Below are 8160 nucleotides of genomic sequence, written 5' to 3'. Positions count from 1 at the left end.
AGTTTAGTGAAACTCTATTTGTCCCTTCCTTTTCTCCCCTTTTCAAAGGAATATAATTGTTTCTATGTTGGTTGGCCTTCCTCTTATTGTTTCGGTGACCTGTAGGTTATAATTTGCAATGTGATATGCACCAGTTGTCAGAATCTTATGGCGACCTTGAATGCTTTAGATACTATGAAATGCTCCTTGATATTCAAAAGCTGTTCAATGAACGTAATGGTGGTCTGTCAAGTTTAGCTAGGGTACTTCAATAAATTACTAATTAAACATTTTGCTTGAGCAAAATTTTGTTACTTACAGTGAGGCAGTGATTTCTGATCATTCTTTGTTTCTTATGGAAAAAACTAGGAGTTGGTTTGAACAAAACAAGACAAAGCAAAAACTGGGAACAAAGGCCTTTGAGTAAAAATCAGGTTTTATTTTGTCCTCTTTCTTCATTATTGTATTTACATGTTATTCTGGGCATGACCTTGTAATGCTCCAAGTTATGCTTATGTCCTCTTTCTTTATTTATAGGATGTTGATTGTTAGGGAGCCTTTTTTTTAGGCTTTGACATGATTATGAATCTCATACTTCAGACTCGAAACTATAAAATAGTATAGCTACATACTGACCATGAAATCAAACAATTAGCTTGATCAAAATCCTTCAAACATAAATTTTCAACTTGGCATGCAAGAAACAACTAATTATTTTTTACATACAGTGACAAGATTATTTAACTACAGAAAAAAAATGCCTCCATACATCACTTCGGCATAAGATTTTCGTCATCACTATAGTGGTTCTCTGGCCATTGATAGATAATTCAGAAAAAAAATGCAATTATAATTTAAAACTCTTTAAACACAACCTTTGCATTCATACAAAACACACAACTGATTACTGGTTCTATACAATTAGGAAATTACTCAACTGCATATAACAAACAATACTTACATTATTTTGACGTAAAATGTTCATCATATAATGCTACAAAAACAAAAGATGTAGACTCAGCACTATTAGTTCTCCATTTCCACATCATGTTTCCATTGGTGAAAGAAAATTCAGAACAATTGGAATCTAAAGTCCAAGTCATCCATCAAATTTCAAATGAGCAAGTGCTGTGATTTCATATGGATTTAATCCAATAAACAGATTTGAAATCTTAGATGGCCCTGTCTATCCACTTTGAGGCTTTGAGATTGGGTTCTTTCTAATGGTGTCTTCAAAGTTTCACTGCTAAAAAGGCTATTTGGACACAATATTTACCCACTTGACTTTGTCTAATACACTCAGAAGAAAACAAACATGATTTCATTGTGATGTTTAAGGAATTGGTGGGCTAATAAAATTAGGTTGTACTAGGGGAACAATTCACATCCTGTCATTTCTGTTCCTTTTCCAGAATTCTCATTTTGCAGATGAATATTGCTTCTTTGTCAGTAGATTATTGAATGCCATATTTAGTGATGAGGTTGTTGACGCTAGCATAACTTCTATTTTGGTGACATTTGAACTACCCTACACTAGTAGATCAATCTACAGAGAATCTGCATTTTATCTTTGCATGAAATTACTAAAAATTTAGCAGTGATGACTGAGATTTGTTTTCTATAGTAAATAGAGAGTTTGGCCTTAAAGAATTGAATAGCAAGTTCTGTTGACAGAATAGGTGATGGATTAATTAATTGTCTGTATAACTCTGCATAAGAAAAAGTGGCAAAAATTTTTAACCTGTGCATGCAGAATAGAAAGCAAGTTCAGAAACTCTATAGTTCCTTCTGATATCACCATTTGTTCTCTAAATTTTTCTCTTCTGTAATTTTGTATATACACATCAGTGCCAATTTATTTTGTAAATAATGTAAAACTATTTACTCTCTCTATAACATGACAGGACCACCTCTATCAAAAAAAGGGGGAGAAAATCTTGGGTTTCATTATCTTTCAAAATAATTGCTTTTGATTATTCAAGTTATTTTTGGTATCATGTAAAACATGAAGAAGAAATAGGAATAAGACCAAATTAAAACAAAACCTTGAAAACAAAGTATTATCAAGCATAGGGTTCCGTTTTGAACTATTTATTTGTTTCATGAAGACTTTAACTCTAGTGCATTGAATGGTTTTGAAGATTTATGGATAAGGTTAAAACTATATTTTAGAAATTATTTTGATTATTTTTAAGAGAAAACCATTTGGGTAAATATGTATTTTATTACCATTCCTACAATAGAATCGTTGGCATTTCATTTCTTTATTTTATTAAAAGTTTTAAAGATTCAAATTCTGCTCGTTGTATATTCATAATTTTTTTTTAAAAAAAAAATGTACTTCATTGGAATCTATAAGCAATTATATGATTTTCTAGGGTTATATGTGTAACTCTCCGTTGGTTTTCTTAGGTTGAATGATTTTCTAGAAATACATCTGTGAATATTGACATTTCATCAATGTCCCTTTCAATTTCCGTATGGTTCTTATTTTCCAATTTTCATTTTTTAAAACATACCTAACGCTAATTATTTTGTTGTCAATTATTAATTTTTTTTTATTTCCTTACAGAGTTTCTTTATTTCTCCTGTATCCTCCGTTTTTCCCCATAAATTATTCTAAAAAGTTATAAATTTTAAAAATATAAAACTGTTGGGTCAATTGGTATCGTGCGTGCCCCTTGCGTGGGAGGACCCGGGATCGCTCGTCTTCGCGTTTTGGGAATGACCCGGGATCGAACTTCATGTCTTACGCAATGTGAGGGCACGTGGGTCAGCGTTGAGCCTTGCTCCACACACGTGCACATCCCTGGGTTCTCGTGCTTGTCTCCTTTCTCAAAAACTACAAACATTTTCTGCTTCAAAATATTTAAAAAAAAGAAAAGAAAATTCCAATTGGAAAACTCCAATAATTCTACCATACCATACTTTGCTTAACTATTATGTACTTAAACTAGATAGGTTTAAAAAGGAAAAAAGAAAATCAGTACTCGGTCTTAGCCTAAAAAATTAATCTTGGGATCTCTACAAGTTTGCAAAAATGTCCCGATGATCACCTTAAAAAAAATCTTTTCTTTTAAATGACTTTTCAAGGAGGATGGTAGATAATTAACATCAAATGAAATAACTCCATTAATGTTCAACCCACTCATTAGTACTCGGTCTTAGCCTAAAAAATTAGAAAATTATAAGTGCAAAATTTCGAATCATAGTTGAATGTGAGAATTTGTACTATTATTAGATAATGATTTAACCATTAAGCTATTTTTGTTGTTGTTCTTATTAAAGTTACATTTTTATATATTTGAATCTATTACTCGTATATATCTTTCAGTAGATACACTTGCAATATACAAGTAGGTAGTTGACATCTCTAAATGAGTAGTTTGAGAATTTGAATATGTATATATCTACAATCTTAATTTGCCCTGATATCCTTGTTGTTCAAGTGTAGATGGTGATTACAAACCCAACACCATTTGAACAATCTCAAGATAATTAAGTAGCCGTCTAAGCAAAGGATAACGGATGTTTCTAATTTGATCAAACTTATCTTCTCTTCTTAGCATTTGGACAAATAGAGCATTATTTAAAATAGATAGGTTTTTAATTTGAGTGGGTAGTGAATACTTTTCAGTGCTTAATTAATAACAAATGCTTTGTCCTCAATTTTTTAACCATTAAAAAATTCTAACAACTCTCTTCTTTTTTTTTTCTTGCCTAGTTGATTTCTTACCCACTAAACTATTTTACAATCACTAGACATAACTTACTTGGTTGCAGTATGTGTGATGGAGCTTGTGCTCCAAAACATACTAGCATGTTGGTGATTCTTCTCGATTCTTCAGGATTCTGTATTTTTTATTTATAGGAGATAATTATTTGAGTTTGATATTATGAACTTTATTTTAATTGATAAGTATTTATCAGTATTTAAAATAAAAAAAAATTAATACTAAAATATTTAATGTGATTTGGATTATCAAATTAAATTTAAGTTTTCTTCGATATTTTTAAAGTCACTTTAATTAAGTATTTATGTTAAATTTTTTGATTAAAAAATGACTAATCTATCAAAATGTTGTTAGTCACCTATGTGAACTAAGCATAAACAAAATACTGTGGGAAAAAAAATGATTAAAAAATTATAAAAACAAGGATGATTTTATGGTCAACGTAGATAAGTAATGAATTATATATATATAATAAGTTTTTGATCAACAGCTACTTTTGATGTAACAAATTTTCATTTATAATTTGTGCAACCTTAAACACAGTGATTTTAATTTTGCCTCTATCCTTGAACACATTCTTTATCTTATATTTACATGTGTTTTTTTTACCTATGTGTCCATGAAATGTTTTAGAAATTCAAAATCTCTATTTGAAAATTGTGATATTGAAACAATAAAACACTTGGAAATGCTCTTCAAGCTCACCACTAAATTATTACTAATTTTTTATTTCGAAAACTTCATTTTTAACAATACTTGTATTCACTTGTATCATCATCATGTTTTTAATAATTGGCTTCATTTGATTTTTCTATTCTCTAATTTAGTAGAATTTTAATGATCAAATAACAAAGAAGAAGAAGAATAAAGGTTGTTGAGATTTTGGAAACAAAAAGGTTAATTAAGGTAGAAGGAATTGCACACAACAACAACAACATTGATTTTTCTATTCTCTAATTTAGTAGAATTTTAATGATCAAATAACAAAGAAGAAGAAGAATAAAGGTTGTTGAGATTTTGGAAACAAAAAGGTTAATTAAGGTAGAAGGAATTGCACACAACAACAACAACAACAACAACAACAACAACTACAACAACAACAAAAATATCCTAATGATTAGCCCAAAATCCTTGTGGGGAGCAGACAAAACCAAGTCTTAGGTCATTTTTTAACTCGTCTAACCCAGGCTTGTAAGGTTTCACTCATACTTATTGAGCTAATTATAATTAAAAACAAATAAGCAAACAAAATCTGAAAATAAATCTAATCGAAGAAATTGTAACGTCAGAAAAGAGAGGGTATTAACAGAAAATCATAATCATAATGCTATAATCATTATGATTTCTTCTTTTGTGTTATTTCTAGGTTAGTGATTGTGCTAAAATTTAGTTTCATAGAAAAGATATAAAGCATATTTACTTAAATGGAGAAAAAAAACTCCATTTCGCATGTCTTAATTGCATTTAAAATTGTTTAGAATTCATTCATTGTGGTTATAGATTATCACAATTTGCAATTAACTATCAAGAAAGAATGCAAAAAATAACTGTCAATGCTTTTTATTCAAAAAATAACTTGGTCAGTTTTTATTTCAGTTGTGCTTTTTTTTTTTTAATGGGTAAGGGTTGGATGTACAAGTCTAGCTAATCTAGGGAATATCAAGAAGGAGTTGATCAATTTCTCGAGTTTGCTTTTATTAATGTGTCTGTTGGTGGGAAGATAATGTGTCCTTGCAAGCATTGTGTTAACTCATTATGGCAAACAAGAGATGAAGCTAAAATGCATTTAATCTGTGATGGGTTTTTAAGAGGATGCACTCAATGGTTTTGTCATGGTGAATTTTCTTCTATTAATGATATTGCATCATCTTCTTCAGCCCATATTCATGAAACTTCACAAGTACAAGAGGCTATTAGTGCAAACTTTAAAGGTTTTGATAATATGGAAGCTTTGTTGCATGATACAGTGGGTATGATTAGTCAATTAGGTGGTCAAGAATTAAATTTTCAGATGTTCAGAGATACTTCTGATGCTTAAGATGATGGTGATGATAATTGTCAAGATTCAGATGAAGACACAGAAAAACTAGCAGAAGGAATTTCTGTAGAACAACTTGGAGATGGATGCGCTAAAGAAAATAATGATTTTTTGAAGTTGTTGAGAGATTCTCAAGAAGAGTTGTTTCCTTGATGCAAGACATTTTCAAAGTTGTCATTCATAATACATTTGTATCATATAAAATGCTTAGGTGGATGGACTGAAAAATAATTTGCAAAGGTGCTTGAGTTGTTAGGTCTGGCATTTGGTGAACAATCATCTTGGCCAAAATCTTCTTATGATGCAAAAAAAATTATTAAGACCTTTGCTCTTAATTATGAGAAAATTCATGTTTGTAAACAAGATTGCATGTTGTTTTGGAGAGAGTATGCAAGTGCATAATCATGTCATATTTGTGGTACTTCTCGTTGGGTGGATATCACAAAGAAAAGGCCTGTGAAGGTGTTATGGTATTTTCCCTAGATATCAAGACTACAAAGATTTTTCATTTTGGAGCAAAATACAAATGATATGAGGTGGCATGATGAAGGTCGCAATAAAGATGGAATTCTATGACATCCTGTAGATGGTGAAGCATGGAAATCTTTTGATGCTCGATATCCAAACTTTTTTTCAGACTCTCCTAATGTTAGGCTAGCCCTTGCTAGTGATGGTTTTAATCCTTTTAGGATGATGAGTAGCAACTATAGTGTATGGCCAGTTGTCCTTGTTCCATATAACTTACTGCCATGGCTTGGAATGAAGCAACATTCATTTATTTTATCAATGATAATTCCAGGAGATAAGGGGCCTACAAATGATATTGATGTCTTTCTACAACCTATAATAGAGGAGCTAAAGAAATTGTGGGATGGTGTGGAAACCTATGATGCTTCTAAACATCAAAAGTTTCACATGCGGGCAGCATTAATGTGGACTATAAATGACTTTCCAGCTTATGCATATTTATCTGGTTGGAGCACCAAAGGGAAGTTTGCATGTCCATGTTGTGCTAAAAACACTTCATCTTTGTGGTTCTATAAGGGTAAAAAATATTGTTACATGTGTTCTCATAGGTGGTTACCCGAAGGTCACCGGTTTCATTATCAAAAATAATTATTTGATGGCACCAAGGAAGTAAGGCTACCAACAAAGCAAGCAAGTGGAAGTGATGTGTTGAATTATCTAGATGAGCTTCAATTCACTTTTGGAAAATTTATGAAGAAAAAAGGCAAGAAGGAAAATAGAAAGAAGCGCAAAAGAACAAAACATCAAAGAATTAGTGTGCAAGAATCTAATGAAGAGTGTTCAAGTAGAAATGACAAGGGACCTATTGATCATATGAAGTGGTGGAAGAAAAGAAGTATATTTTTTATGTTACCTTATTGGGAACATAACTTATTGTGCCACAACCATGATTTGATGCACATAGGAAAAAATGTGTGTGATAATATGATTGGAACTTTTTTGGGACTTGATAAGTCGAAGGACAATTTGAAGGCACGCCTTGACTTAGTCGATATTGGTATAAGATCTGAACTTAACCCTCAAATTCTTGAAAATGGTAAGAAAATACTACCTCCTGCTTGTTGTACATTATCTATAGAACAAAAAGAAATTCTTTGTCATGTTGTTAAAGACATCAAAGTGCCTGATTGTTATGCTTCAAACATTTCAAGATGTGTAAACCTACAAGAGCGCAAGATTGGTTGTCGTAAAAGACATGATTGTCATGTTTTGATTGAAGACATCCTTCCATTAGATTTATGAGCTTGCCATCCACCCAAGGAAGTCATTCAAGTTGTGAGTGAATTGGCAACAATTTTCAAATCACTTTGTTATAAAGTGGTGGATGTGAATGAGCTTGAAGAACTTCAAAATCGAATTGTTATGACAATTTGTCAAATGGAGAAGATATTTCTTCAATCATTTTTTACTATTATGGTACATTTAATCATTCATTTGGTGGAAGAAATAAAACTTGGTGGACTGGTTAATTTTAGATGGATGCATCCTTTTGAAAGGTATGTTGCTAAAATCTATTAGACATGAAATCATTTTTAATATTAAATGTATAATGAAGTAATACATTCTAACTTTGTCTTTTTAGGTTCTTTATGCATTTCAATTTTATGTTAAAAATTGAACTCATCCTGAAGGTTCCATTGCTGAAGGATATATAGCTGAAGAATGTTTGCCATTTTGTTCACGATATCTTCAAGGGGTTGAAACAAAGTTCAACCAACCAATGAGAAATCCAAACCCACCTACAAATGACCAAGTTAAATACTTATTCGCTAGTGTTGGTCAACATATAGGGAAGTTTGAAGAAATTATTTTAGATGAAATTTCCTTGGTACAAGCGCATCGCTATGTCCTTCGTCATTGTGATGACATTGAGATTTTCAT

This window comes from Dioscorea cayenensis, unplaced genomic scaffold (assembly GCF_009730915.1).
Source record: "Dioscorea cayenensis subsp. rotundata cultivar TDr96_F1 unplaced genomic scaffold, TDr96_F1_v2_PseudoChromosome.rev07_lg8_w22 25.fasta BLBR01000277.1, whole genome shotgun sequence".
Lineage (NCBI taxonomy): Eukaryota > Viridiplantae > Streptophyta > Magnoliopsida > Dioscoreales > Dioscoreaceae > Dioscorea > Dioscorea cayenensis.
The sequence above is the reverse complement of the archived record's forward strand: the minus strand, read 5'-3'. Positions refer to the sequence as shown.